Source organism: Simochromis diagramma, unplaced genomic scaffold (assembly GCF_900408965.1).
Source record: "Simochromis diagramma unplaced genomic scaffold, fSimDia1.1 OVJJ01000159.1, whole genome shotgun sequence".
Classification (NCBI taxonomy): Eukaryota; Metazoa; Chordata; class Actinopteri; order Cichliformes; family Cichlidae; genus Simochromis; species Simochromis diagramma.
This window is the reverse complement of record NW_024387197.1, coordinates 4,673,778-4,689,416: the sequence shown is the minus strand read 5'-3', so window position 1 is coordinate 4,689,416 and position 15,639 is coordinate 4,673,778. Positions and strand designations below refer to the sequence as shown.

At 39.3% G+C, this 15,639-nt stretch overlaps 1 protein-coding gene across 5 annotated transcripts in view; it reads left to right on the top strand.

The window, feature by feature from the left end:
• arvcfb (ARVCF delta catenin family member b) overlaps positions 1-15,639 on the top strand; it is a 241,307-nt gene that overhangs the window by 85,327 nt on the left and 140,341 nt on the right. For all 5 annotated transcript variants that reach the window (XM_040050177.1, XM_040050178.1, XM_040050179.1 and 2 more), the window contains exon 3: positions 11,752-11,847. The gene's annotated coding sequence lies outside the window, so the exon portion shown is untranslated. The remainder of the gene's footprint in view (positions 1-11,751; positions 11,848-15,639) is intronic.

Sequence of the window (15,639 nt, the reverse complement as noted above, 5' to 3'; positions counted from 1 at the left end):
TTTTGTCATTTCATTTCAACACTATTCAATTACATTTACCCCAATACTACTTGGTCACTTAAATACTACATGTTGTCTTCATATTTCATAATGTTTAACAAAGTCTAGAGTCTGGTTAACATAAGAACTGAATGGATCTACAACGACTACCGTCCTCCTATCTTTATACGGATTGCAGGGGGGCTCAGGCATAACCTGGGGGTGATAGAGTAAGAGGCAGGGTACACCCTGGACAGGTCACACTTAACTTTAAAGCATGAGGCAATTGTGTTAAATACACGCAAGATGCTTACATAAATCCAAGAGATGGCCCATCCCTTTTTTTCAGTGTAACAGCACAAGTGAAGCAGGCTGAGGAGAGGCTGGGCAACACGAATTCTTTAGCTCTGAGCTCAGTCTGCAGTATTTCGATTTAATGCTGCATTATACTTCTACCACACAGGACTTGAGCCATATTTTACTGTACTATTTTTTTGGCGAGTTTGTTTGTTCCTGTAATTACTATCTTCTTTTTTTTGTTCTACACAAGAAAGATTGAAAAAGATCACGCAAAATTAAAACACGTGTGGTCCCTGCAGTTTTAGCTTGATACCTTTTGCAAAGAGGTTATACCTTGTTTGGGCTACTTGTCACATTTTAAATGTCCACAAAACGTCTAATTACTAACATTAATGATGGATGATCCATTATTTGGTACTGAATGGAGAAATTTCTACTTGTTGTGATGTGAGCTAGATATGATACTAGTTGAACCCAGAGCTTCAGCAATAAAATGCAAAGTAAAAGCAAATCAAGCACTCCCTAAATCTCTCCCTGACAACGTGTCTGCATGCACCAGTCACAGCTGTTTCCTGAATTAAAAGACCAAATATCCAAGAGATAATAGACTGTTGAAACAAAAGTTAAATATTTGGCACAGCAGACGATGAAGAGCATTTTCTACTTTTTCTAGAAGCAGATCATCATCCATTGGAAATACTTTAGTCGTATTAGGATTTAGAGCAAGTGATGTTATCGAAGAACAGAGTCCAAGAGCAAATCATATGTAGAGCTGTGTCTGCACCACAAAGCAGCACAAGTAACCTATTCAATCACCTGAAAACACACCGTTAGCTGCACTATAAAAAAGGCCAAGAAAAACTGTGCAACGGCTGCTATTGTCTTGTGTCAACTCAAACATGAAAGTGAAGCTGTACTTGTGATACATGTTTTGCTAATCTATGTTAATGTATTAGTGTAGTCTCTACCTTACAATATAAAGCACCTTGAGGCGACTGTTGTTGTGATTTGGTGCTGTATAAATAAAATTGAATGGAATTAATCTGCACAGAGGAAAGCAACATTTCACATTAATGTTAAACTATTTTAAAAAGCACCACAGTTGCCTGACATTAGTAACGTATTAAAAAAAATCAGCATATGGGCTATATAGAGTGGGGTATTTATTTAATATTTTGCACGAAGTGAAACATAAGATTTTCATAAGATAAGAAATAAGATAAAAATTTCTAAAACTCACATTAACTACTGACCTCATTTCTGGCGTGCAGGGTTTTAGGACTTATTCATTACGAGCACAGTTATTAGTCATTACTTTACAGTCTATTCATAAGGACCCAGGGTACTTTAAGAGTTTATAGACTATTTAGAGCATTAATAAAAGCTTTGATTTTTTTTTTTAAATAATTGTTAAAAAGAGTATTATTGTTACTGTTTTGGGGTTGAGCATGCAATCCACATGCTGCAAAGTGAACGCAGAGTCCTGGGCGTGAATCTCAAGGCCATTTACTTTGTTGCTTCTCCCAGATTTCAAAAAAATAAACACAATTTCTTGTAAGGAGCAAGAGGTTCACAACAAACTGCAACAGATTTGGGCTTTTTTTGCTCATTTGTCACATTTAAGCCACATAATAACACAAATTGACAACTTGACTCTAGTTAATCACAAACTGATTGCAGACTGACTCCAGGTTATGTAATGTTTTGCCACCTTGATCCACCAAAGTTGTTTTACGGCAAAGTGTGTAATAGACACACATGCAGAAGTTGCAGTAGCAGCAGAGGGAGATATTTTATTTCAAGTCAACATGAAAATAATCACGGGAATAGACATTGTATAAATAGACATTATCAACACATTTACAGGTTAATCGTTTCTGGTGATTAAGGAGCCTGAAATATACTTCATACGTTTTTAGCTCTCTACTGACCTTGTGGCTTCAAATGTATTATCTCCCCCTGCTGGTAGTGCAACTTCTGCATGCAGTAATGCAATTTCTGCATGCGTGGACATTTCACGCTTTGCCTCTCCAAAACGTGAAATTTAATAGACACTGTTGTGCCTGGTAAACATTTTGCTGTGATACTAGGTTGCAAGTGGTTGCAGAAGAGGCCCCCCGTCTTCAAAACAACAATTTCAAAGGCAACAAGGCTGCAAGATCATTGCACATAGTTGTAATAATTTTGGTTGTGTCAGTAGTTTTTGTTGCTTTAAGATTAATACTTTATTATTCACTTATCAGCAGTTTAACTATGGACTTATTAACTATTAATCATGTTTTTTTTTCCTCCTTAACTATGTGGAATGAACTATATTTTGTAAAGGTTGATAAATGTAAAAAAACAAACAAAAAAAAACATGTAATCTCTTACTAATGTCATTTTTGTTCACTTTAACAGTAATTGCTTGTAACTATAAATTAATTTGTCTTTGAAATTCATTTAGTCACGTTGATAGTCATAGTTTTGTCTTGTGAGCTTTTTTAGGAGCCTTCAGTGGACTAAACTGTCATTAAAGTAGTTTAGACTTGATTCACTTCATCTGGCTAGAGTGAAATACTACATGCACAATCATTAAGCATTAATAACAATCTAATTATGTAATGTCTATATAGTTTCCTATTACATTTTTCTCCGCATGGGTCCAAATGAAAATAATATAAAATGAAAAGAAGTGAAAATTGAAATCTATTACACAGTAGCAGCCATTTCCCTTTTAGCTCTTTTTTTAGATGAGAACTGCTGCAGTGAATTACAGCTCCCAGAAAATGGAAATATGCAGAACAAATAATTGAATCCGAGACTTTGTGGACACAAGTCTGAAAATCTCCCGACTGGATTTTTCATTTTCAGGAATGAAAGGTGGCTGGTGCTTTGCAGTGTAATCGTATATGACCAAAAGGAAACTTGGACCCATGTGGGATTATGTAGCCATTGCGTTGATCTGTTTGTAGTCTCTGTTCACTTCAGCTGGATCATCTTTACGCGCCAAATTCAGGAAATTGTGTTGTACACATGTGTTTCTAAAAATAGCTGCTTCATTTAAACAGGAGTGTGATGGTGGTTGGTTAGATTTCCTCCCACAGGGTGCTGTCCTTTCAGCGGCTGAATTGTACCATAGCGTCTGATGTAGATTTATTTTGAGATGGACAGCACTTTGCAAAGTTCTTGAGCCAACCCTCACTTCTTTGTGTTTGCTAAGAAACTGAGTTTTTACAATTCTAATGAGCTGGAAATTCAATATTTGGTATGACCGCCTCTATTCTTTAACACATCATGAACGTATCCAAGCTTGATTTAAGCAGTGTTCAGGAATAAATCTCCAGGCTTCTAGAAGCATCCAAAGCTTTTCTTTGGATGTTGGCTGCCTTTTGTTTGATGATCCCTCGCTCCTTCATTAATGTTGAGCTCCATGCTCTGGGGAGGCCAATCCATGACTGATAGTACCAATTGGGCCAATTATATTTCCAGATGGCATTGCATGGTTGATTAAAATCTGATCGTACTTTTGCACCATTTTTAATTCCATCAATTTCGACAAGATCCCCAGCACCACTAAAAAGAGCCCCAAAACATGACAGACCCTCAGCTGTGTTTTACAGATGTAGACACGCACTGTGGTGTGTCTCTCCTGACCTCCTCTGTACATATATTTCCAGTCCAGTTCTTGTATAATTTGGGGCACCTCAGTCTTTTCTCCCTGTTTCCCCTCAAGAATGGCTTCTTGGCAGACACCCTTCCACTGATTTACAAGAAAGTCTTGCTGTTTGGAAGCAAAGTATGAAGAAATTAGAGGTGAATCAAGACTTTTGCACAGTACTTTCTTTTTTGGATAACAAACGTTCACAATGGAGGAGGACTCTGCTGCTGCTGTGGCACCTGTACTGACCCTTCAGGTACACTCCAAACTGACACATGCACACACACAAACAAAACCATATCCGGTTTCAAGCCCCACTTCACATGAATGGCTGTGTTGTTGTGGTGTTTTTCACCAGTTAACTGCAATTAGACTTTGGATTGTCAACAATTAATCATTTGTTCTTCCCTGGAGTTTTTATCCATTTTCCACTGCTAACAATATGTCCTTCTTAATTACACAGTAATCGGTATAAACAGAGTGTTTATTTTTGTGTAATGAACTGTAACTCGTTTAAAAAAAAAAGGGAGCTGCATCACAGTCACCTTTAATTCAAGGTTGTTCAATGCATCATTCAAACCAACCGAAGGGTAAACTGGGTGAATTTTCAGTCTTTTTTATCAAACGTTTTAGACTGACGTCAAATTTAACAGCTTAAATTCTTTCTATATATGATTTTTTTTTTTTATCCTGTCAGCCTGGAGCTATTTGAACAAATGATTTAAAGTATTAACTGCGAGTATAATTCATTTTTGTACATTCTGATCAGTATACCTCATAGTTTACCCACTTTTTCTTTGTGTTTGGTAATAAGAGTGTGACTGGCTTAGTGTGATGGCTCGTATTCTTATTTCTGCTGCAAAAATAGGCAGAACGGTGTTTGATTTTTGTCACAGCTTTGACGCCCTCCAGCATACACCTGCCTCCCGCCCTCCCACTTCTCATTTTCTGATACCCCAGATAACGTCGTCTGCTGTCTTTGCATATGCTGACAAGAGGAGAGTGTTTCGCCAGGCTGCGGTGGTACACATTACATAACTGACAAAGGCAGGGTTGAGGCTGCCTGTCATGGGCAAATCCTCAGTTGGTTGTTTGAGTGAAAACAGCAGTTAAATACAAAAAGACACAAATAAATCCTTCCTTGGCAGCACTGTTGTTCAATGAGGGAGGCTGATCCTCCATATGCCTCATGTGATGCTGAAGGTGCTGTGGTTGAATTCACAATCACGCTCTCTGGGGCACACACACACACACACACACACACACACACACACACACACACACACACACACACACACACACACACACACACACACACACCGTAAGAATTCCATAAATCCATACCCTGTGCTTTATTCAGTTGTCACCTGAGTGTTATCATTCGATCTTACTAAAACTGAGATTATTTGATATGTCACGGCGTTATCATTCGAGGACTTTACGTTACCGATTATTCATCAATCTGTGACAGCGTTTTTAGCGCTTTACTGCCATTAATCATTTAGAAGGAGACGTTGTCAGCTTCTTTTTTTTTATTACCAAGGCTGGATGACATCATTTTACTCCACTGACAACAGCTGAGTATTATGTTCTTGAAAACGGTGATGAATGTTTTCCCGACTTCGCAGACAGTAATCACAGATAGATAGATTTACTTTCACTACCTGTGATAATAGTGTATCCATTTAGGTCTACAGAAGTTTCTGCTAACCTCATCTGCCACATCAAATACTGAAATTCTGTCCCCGAGTTGGCAAAGTAAAACCGTGTGTCACAGGAGAGTGGACTCGAGGAGCAAAAATGAATCTGGTAACAGATTTCGTGCTGTGCCAAAGGCCCAGAACCCATCAGCGCTGAGTTTGGCGTTAACACATGCAGAGACAAGAAGTAGTACATTTTAGGATATTGCTTTTACTACTCACTTTGGATCCAGCCAGCTTGGTCAGGAATGTATTAGCCGAAATAGCCGGCATTACAGCCGTATTCTGTATAAATATGACCTAAATATCATTCGATTTTCCCACAAATCTTAAAAGTACATAGAAAGTAAAGAGAAGACAGTTATATAAATGAAACAATTTCTTACTTTTAATCACAGATTCATAAGTGACAGAGGTATGCAGATATGTGACTTTAGCACACTGGCTCAGTTTTGCTGCAATAACTGGCTCCAGGTATTTCCACATTTCTTTTGGCCTACGGTCAGGACTTTGGCTTGGTCATTCCTTTCTCAGGATATTGTGTTCACAGAAAGACTTCCAGGGATTTTTCTTTAGAATTTGCTTGCATAATTCAGAATTCATCGCTCCATCGATGATAACAAGCCATCCTGGCTCAGACGCAACAAAAACAGGCCCAAACAATGCTGCTAATACCGTCATGTTTCATAGATGAGACAGGGTTGCTGTACTGAAGGCCAGTATTTTGTGTAGTATTCAAGTGCAGCATTTTGCTTTCTCCAAACAGCAGACTTCTCCCTTTAAACTAAAAACGTATATTTCAGTCTCATCCTCCCCCAAAACATTGTTACAGTTACCTTTTGAGATATTCATGTGATCTTTAGCAAGCTGCTGATATACAGCAGAGTCCTTTGTTCCAGTGGCCTTCTCCCTGCAGCCCTGCCATTTACACCATTATTGTTGAGCGCTCTCCTGATGGAGAGCAGCCTTTAGTTACTTAAACAGCATGCCTGGTGTCACCCGATTATCGCTTTTATCGATTGAAACTGTGTGACTCTTATTTCACCTCCATATTGATCACTGATCCTTGAGGTTCACATGTTGAACCCACATGTTGTGTATTGAAGAAACATTTGGTTTCCTCATGAGCACCGCGATATGATCTCAATCCGTACAGCGCCGACTTTTGTTTTGCTGGTTCTGGGATAAATAACGCCAACGTCAATAATCTGGTGTCTGCTACCATCACAAGGTCAGTGGATGCAAAGGGGAGCTCAAACATGAAGCTGTGATGTAACAAACCTAAATGATGGTTTCATTCTCACAGTCTGCTTGTAATAAATGTGCAACAAATTCAGCTGTTAAAATGTACAAGAAAGACCTCTAAATCTGTGCGCAGTCCAAATAACAAACAAGCCAGGCAGTTTCTCCTCCTTCCCTGTGTGCACCTTTCAAACTCCTCAGCGAGCTCTGTTGCACTGTTTTGGCAGGAACTCTTTCTCTCTATGCCTGGATTTTTATTTTTTTGTTCTTAGTTAACATCTTGAGAGGCATTTAGTTCTGATGAGGTGGAATATTTTCTTTCTGCCTTAAATTAAAGCAGTGTTAGCCAAGGTCAGCTCTTCACGATGAGAAACCTGAGCTTCTCTTCTTTTCCTTGTGAGCCGAGCCTCTATGTTTGTCTGGACTAACAATGACGCTCTGTAGTTTCCTTGTGTAGCTGCTGCACTTTACAAACACATTCTGCACACAGGGGGAGCATTTATAGTACAATGTGTCTTAGCTCTGCTTTCAGCTGCGCAGTTACCTTGAAATGCGGAGATGTCAGGGGATTCAGTCTTAGAACAGCACGTTCCAAACAAGTTCCAATAAGGTGCAAGTTTCTTTCTTTCTTTCTTTTTAATCTATGAGAAGACAGACAAGGCTATTTGAGTCATATATAAACCTGAGGCATAACAATATTCCTCTCAGTGGCTTCAGCTGCTGTGTCCACATAATAAAGTTTGTTTTTGTGTTGGTACAGTGTGTCTTCCTTACAGCTCTCTGGACTAATATGCTGTGCTGTTTTGGGGTGGGTTTCCTGTTAGAGCACCGTATAGTTAGAGTTCGAAAAGTGCTTTGTTAGGGTTAGGTTAAGTTTCTTTGAATGTGAGGTTAGTTATTTCTGCCTCCAGAGTATATCTCAGCTGGTGTATCTATGTGTTGTAAAATGCTATAATGCTGTTAAAACACGCCAAACAACATCCTAGCAGTACAGCATGCTGTCTTCTGAATCATTATCGTAAAATGCATGAGGTTTTGTACCTTAATCTCCAACAACCTGTTTTATAATTTAAGTTATATATATATTGTGTTGGACCGTAACCCCAATGCATATTAATCCTCTTCAGTTTATATTTTAGCATTTACGTTTCACGTTGCATTTACATATTTGCCCAAACAATTAGTCAGATTGCACAGATGCAATCACAAGTAACCTTCGTATGCGTCTCCAGTTCTGTTCGAGTGCAAAGAGGCGCTGACAGCTGAAGAAAGGCCTTGATCATTGTAGCTTTCCCCAGACAGTCAGACCTTCAGTCAGTCAGTCAGCTCGCTAGCTAACCCTCACTCAGCATTCATTATTAATCACAGAATTACACTGGGGCGCTCTGTGGGTTGAAGGGGGACAAGTCGTGATAGAATATGCAATTGTCTGCATAATACACAGCAGGCAAGGTATCAGGCGCTGATATGAAGCACGAATATTGCATGAGATTTCTGCACTTATTACTGTCAAATGATGGTGGCGGCGTCAGGGGCAACGGCGAAGACTGTGAGCGCGATTCACAGAACCAAGAGCAGTGTAAATAAAATCTGATTGGCTGGGGATATTGTGTGTATAAAAATCAGCTTGAGGCATGCAGTGATTTGCCCACGCAGAAAACTTTGTTGAACCTACTAGCTTACAAAAATGTGTTCTTGTCCACTCGTATTCCTGCGTGCTGCCCAGTGATGGACGTTGAAGCATTATGACCTCCGAAGCTTGAGCAATATGTTAGAATTGGCAATTTACCAACACCTCTTTAGCTACAGGAAGCTTTGACTGCCAAGTGAATAGTCACAGTCTCCCACTGATAACCTCTGGTCAGCTCCAAAGAATTGTGTGGGAGGTAAGCACCATTAGCTAGGATGAGACAGGAGTGTCATTCATTCATTCATCACAAATGACTGTTGATCTTTTCATTCCCAAACTTGTTGTTCCGCTGGCCTGCCACTTACAAGAGCATTGCATCATTTTAAATAGAATCAAATGCGTATGAATCAAAAGGAAACTCTGAGCCGTGACTGTGTGTTGACATAATCTCGATTCAAGAGCGATGTAAGGCCTCCTCTAGAATCCGACGAGACACAGAAAGAGAGAGAGAGAGAGATAGCAACAAGGTGAGAACTAATGCGGCCGGGTTTAGCTTCGCCTTTGATGTTTGTACCAGCAATCCAAGGTGCTCAGAGCCTATCTGTCCTTGAAGTGAACACACCCAGGAATCCCTGGAGAGGAGGAAGATATTCTAATCATTGAAAAAACTAAAACCTAGGGAGGAAAGTTTACTTTCCCCCCCCATCATAGTTAATGAAACATTGCGTGCCATCACTACTCACGATGCATATTTGGCCTGGAGTTAGAGCGGCATCTGGAAATACTTAACATGGCGAGCGCAGTAGTTTATGTAGCAGATGACCATGAGTTCATGCAGACTTTAGGTGGTTATATTTGCTAAATTGTCCAAAAAAGAAGTCTTTAAAATTCAGGTGATGTGGGACAATTTCTTTCTTCTCTCACGCTTCATCTACTTCACAGACAAGTAACTCTTTTGAAATCTGTTTTTTTTTTTTTTTTTTTAAATCAAAAATCTGTCAGAATCCCAGTTGTATCTGTGCCGAGCTACTATTTAATATTTTAGGTGAACTACTGATGAACTCAATTTAGGAACTGTGTTTATTGAGTGCAGTGTTTCTTGATATGAGGCAATTTTTAAGGAACCGTTACATCCTACTAAAACCATAGCCCTGAAATGAAAGTTGGCCTGCAAGGAAGTGTTTATACGCTTGTGTTTGATTTCATCATCAGTGACATCTTCAAGAGTCTAGTCAATCAAGCGGTTTTGCTGCCAGGCTTTTGTTTTCTCGGCCATCAAAGGAAGAAGAGCCTCTGGACAGGTTTACGTGAATGGCAGAATGATTCATCCCATGGTATGAAGCATCAAAACCAATTTGCACTGCAGTATTGGACACTGGCCTTTTTTCTTTCTTTCTGTCTGTGATGTCTATATTTCGGAGGCGTTACAGTGTGAATATTAAGGTCAGCTTGACATATTGGTTGGTTGAAAGTAGAGAGTGTGTTCCCTAATTATTAAGAATAACATATTCGTCAGAGTTCTGTCGGTCTCCTGTATTTATTTAGGAATAAATCAGCAGGCACAGTTTTTTTTTCTAGGGGTCTTTCTGGGAGAATATTAGCGTCTGGAAAAATATCAGCATGTTTTCTACCTACTGATATGAACAGAAAAAGGAAAATAGAGCACAAGTTCCTCAAAAAACCAATTATGAACTTTAAAAAATGAAAGTTATATTTGTCCATATTCGAAGGAAACGCACAGAAAGGTCTAGTGGATCTAAAATTTAACCTTGTGGTACAGTACAAGTTAAAAGTGAGTTTAACTTGAAAGAAGCATGACAGCATCTCCAAGGATTGTGCTTTATATGTCTTTGAATAACAGCTCTATGACAGATTTAAGAAGTAGCCAGGTTTCCTTGTCATTTTTTAAAGGGTCTTGAGCAGAAGTTCTTCAGGCTTTCTGAAGATTCTCAGAAGGTTTTTTGAGGGGGACACTGGCATTGGGGACCATTTTTAGGGGAATGTTTTTTCACCAACGAAGTGATTAGCCCAAAACGTGAAAACTATTAGTTAAAATGTGGCGTATTTTGGCATCATGGGCAGTATGTCCTTAAATTTGTGGAAACTGGATAACAACATGCATCTTTAGCTGATCCATCTACTGTTTGCAGAAGCCTCGATCAGAAATGGTCTCAGTGGAAAGGTGGCTGTCATGAATCTGATCTGGACTGATCAACAGGTCTAATGGATTGATTCCAAATTGGTTACGAATAACTGTCAGTACATATGGAGCATGTGAGGAGAGAGCTGAGTGTCTACAGCCATCTCTGAACCACGGTTGAGGCCCTGTCATGGTTTGGGGCTATATTTCAGTCAGTGTCGTTGGGGATCTTATTAAAATTGATGTAATTATGAACGCAGAAAAGTACGGTCAGATTTTGATCCACCAGCATGGCAATGATTTCAAACACATAGTCACTGCAGTAAAAGCCTACATAGATAGAAAAACACAGAGTGGAGCACAATCAGTCGTGGACTGGCCTCCCCAGAGTCCGGACCTCAATGTTACTAAAGCAGTGTAAGGGTCATCTTGACAGAGAACACAACAAAATAAAGTCAGTGTCCATAGAAGAGCTTTGAATGTCCTTCACAAGCGCTGGAGAACTATGAAGGGCTCTTAAAAGGAGTTTAAGAGTGACTTCCCATTTATGTATGCACATGTTTCAATAACTCATTGCACTAACTTCCCATTTACCTAGAAAAAAATGTGGTTGTGCAGGAATTTGCATACTAATACATATCGACTATGCAGTGTCAGCATCTTTTTTATTTGTATTGATTTTTCTCAACATTTTGTGATCTGTTACTCAAATTTTATGGTTCATGGTTGTGTCAAAATAGATAGCAGCTGTTGGCCCACAGTACATTTTAAAGACATGATTTGGATAATTTAGTAAGCGTGTGCATCATTCCAAAACTTACAAAACATCCATCTTGGATTGCCTTAGTCCCCACAACAACGCAGCACATTTTTAAAAATTAATTTAAACAGTTTGATGACTAAAATCCCACGCTGCTCCAACAAATAACAAACGTAACCTTATGTGGTGTTCTCATGTCCCTTTAGTTTACAGAGCAATTGAAACTCCTTTATGCAACATCTCCTGACATCTACATGTCACAATAAAGCTTCTCGACTGCGGCTAGCCCCGGCATGTAGTGCAAGGGCCCAATTAGTCCTACTTGCAGCTTTAATTTTTCATGTTGTGTTTAATCCACAGATCTTCCCTGGCAGACTGAACAAACGAGTTGACTCCAACAGAGCTACGCCTCTCTTCAGTCTACTTGTGGTCTGACGGCACTCACCAACATCAAAGGTAAGCCCCCCTTTCTCTCTACACCTCCTGCTTCCTTTAATCACTTTGTTCAGTTCATCATTGCTGTAATTGCATTTCCTGATTTTTTTCCCCTTGTCTTGCAAATCCGAGACTTTGTTTTCTCTGTTATTGCGCCTCGAAGGAGCTTCCTTTCAATTGGCTTTGTCGCTCAGGTGCCTTATGTGCTTTTTATGTCAATACATTGAGAGGCGTTTTCTCTCCAGTAACTGTGCTCTTATTTCAGCGATCCACACAGTTAAATCACTGGTGGTAAATGTCAGTAGAAAAGCAATGTTAGCTCTCTGCACAGACTGTAGTGTGTTTTAGAGGAGAACGGGAGATGACGTCGTTCTGGTCCAGTTTCTAAAAACAAACTGTGTAATTGAGTATTTGAGGTGTGAGTCAGTCATATATAAGTGCAAGACAAAAGCAATTCTCAAGTCTCAGTTAAGTTCCACATTGATGTGGTGGAAATAATTAAGTTCATTGCTTCTTCCGAAGCTTTTAAAAGAGCAAATATCAAATATCTTGATCATCAGAAAAGAATGCATTGTAATTATGAATGAATCAGTGCCTGCTGTGATTAAATTAAGACCTGGGCTTTAATCCAGTTTCTCTGATGCCTTGCTGTGGCTTATCTACCTGAGCTCGGGTCACCATATCAAAACCTGTAGACTATGTTACACAATCTTATTCAACAGACTCCCAGTTAATTTAGTTAGGGTGTTATCAGAGTCTAGCTGACTTACTAATGCCAGTATCTTGCTAACCACAAACACATAATGTTTAAGAGGATCTAGTCCCTCTGGATCAATCATAGCATAAAATCTACTTGCATCACAGTGACTGTGCTTAATAAACATTCATGAGGTCTTTGAGTGCACTGGCATTTTTATATAGCTTTATAACAACACAGCAAACAAAGTAATGGCAGCCTACTGGGCTTACAGTTCAAATGAATGTGGCATTTAAGTTATATTGCATATTGTATCTACATCATGGTAAAAAGAAAAGTACACCCTCTGTCAATTCCAAAGTTTTATATATCAGAGAATAATAAAAGCTTCTCTAGAATTTACCAGGTCTTAAAATGATGTAACAACTTGAGGTGACATTGTTTATTTTATTATTTATTAAGTCTTGTGTATTTATTTAACAATAATGCAGAAGCAGTGTTTGGAAAGCTGACTCTACAATACTTTGGGATAAAGAGGAGTTCATGGTAGACTGCAAAACAAGCCCAAATAGAGAATAGAATAGAATAATCCTTTAATTGTCCCACAAGGGGAAACTTGGTTGTAACAGCAGCCAAAAAGACACATATACAAACAAACAGTAGACAGGACACAGAACAGAAACATACACAATTTTTCTTACATATTTACATTAAGGACAATGGTTACTATATACAGAGAGTACTGTACAGTTATTAAATTAAATAAAAATAACTACAGATAAGAGGCAAACCAGGTTGTAGTGCGAATCGGTTAATTAACTTATTGCAGTTGCAGCACAGATGTAAACATCTATGTTTGTTGGGAGCAGTTCTGATTGTACAAACAGCTGCAGGGGGGAAGGACCTGCGGAAACGCTACCACTACCATGCTTGACAGGTGATATGAGGGGTTTTTGCAGTGTTTTACCAAATGTAGCACTTTGCTTTATGACCAAACTTCTCTGGACAGATGAAGAGCCACTTGGCCAGGCTAAACAGTGCTACCATGCTCTCTTTTTTTTTATCAGAAGGACAAGACTTTCTCCTAAAAACTCTTACAAACAAGCCACATTTATTCAGTCTCGTTCCAATTGTAATATTATGAACTTTAACATTTAACTGAAGCCTGTAGAGTGTGAGATATAGCTCTTAGATTTTTTTAAGTATTGCATGCGCTGACCTTTGGATGAATTTGCTTGGACATCCACTCCTAGGAAGATAGGTAGCTGTTTTGAATGTTTTTCACATGTGAATAATTTTTCTCACTGTACAGCCTTCTATTTCTTTTGGCTGCTCACTTTTGGACACCGCAGCGGCTCATCTGCCTCACTTTGATCCTGTCTCTAGCATCCTCCTCTGTCATAGAAAGCCTCTGCTCGCCCTCCTGCCGTATATTCACGACTCTTTTCTTTCTCACTGTAGAATCGTGGAATCTTTTGGAAACAGCCTTATAACCTTTCCCTGTCAGCAGCAAACTCTAAGATCATTGCTGATGTCTTTCCTGCTTGGCATTGTGTTAACACACACCTGAATGCCCAAACCAGCAAACTGGTAAAACCTCTGCTTTTTCTGAGGCGCTCACACTTGCTACTTACTCTCTTAAATCCTATATAAGCAGTAATCGTCTGCTTAGTTTCTTAAGACTGCTTCTGCATTTTAGTATATGTCATGTTTTGTAGCTTGTCTCAGGTTTTATTTGCCATATTTTGTAAAGGGGTGTACTTTCTCTTCACCATGAGGTTACTTTGTATGTAATATAAAGTACTTGCATAAGATTTTCCACATTATACAGGACAGGTAAACACCAACTGAATTGCTTTTCTTCTAGCTGTGAAAATGTTTAGTTATGGAGGCCACACCTCGCTAAGCTTTGCTTATCCTGGTGTCACTCAACAATGCTCCTGTGGGCATTAGCACTCACTTTAATGTTCCTCAAAGAAATGCAACAGGAATACTAAATCAGAGGGAGGATCAGTCCCGGTGACCGTGCATTTCTTTCTTTTATTTCCTGTTGCATCTCTGTTGGAAGTGTTCAGAGCATCTTTGCATATCGGATATGTACTGGAAATGGCAATCATCTTTCAGTAACATGTATTAAATAGCAATTCACTTAAAAAAATGCTTTTTTTACTTGTTCTTTTCAATAACAAGTGTTTGATGAATCCTGTGTCATTTTGTCAAAGACAAAAAGAAACTATAAACTATCACTTCATCACTATAGTATCTGCAACGGCCTGCAAGTCCCACTTCAAGCTGACTTTCATGTTCTTGAGTAGCTCTTGAGCAGCTTATAAGGGTTTCCTGTGGCTGAGCAAAAATATCCAACACAGCAGCTAAGTGTCTGTCATTATAATGAATCACTTAGCTGTCAGTCACACTCCATGAGAGCTTTGACGTATTGGACTTCTTAGCAAAGGGTAAAAAAAATCTCTTAAATGGCTGAAATTGCTGGCTCTGCGATGACACTTTAAGGTGGAGCAATACTACTAATATTTCCAATTTGTCTTCTGACTATATGAAACGTCAACAGCGGAAAGAGATTAAAGACTGCACACACACACACACACACACTCTAGGAGGAGCAGGTGTTTTTAAGTACCCAATTGTGCCGCTGTGAGCTGCATCCTCAGATGTGCATCAGATGGGTTTAGGCAAAGAATTAATTTGAGCTGCCTCTAGAAGGGGTAAATTGGCAGTAAGGGGTGGGGTGGACTGGGGGAACAGCACCACCCACCTAGTCCCTAATCAGGTGAATGTTCCTAACTCAATATCGGGCACCAATGGTCACACTCAATTATCCTCATCCTCTACCTCCCAATCTGTTCCCCCAATTCCCTAATAACCCCCTAGCCAACTCCCTCAAGATATGAGGCTTCTGCTCTTGTTGGCCTCCTCAGGAGCGACACATCCAGTCAGTCTTTGGTCTCTGATTCTTAAAATTTACCAAAGTCAAAATGATAACAGTGGATATTTGGGGAATATGTAAAAAGTTTAAAGATTCACACTTAGCATGAATAACCTGATGTGAACCTGAATCTCACACATTAGCATGCCATATTTTATGTTTTATCTTAATT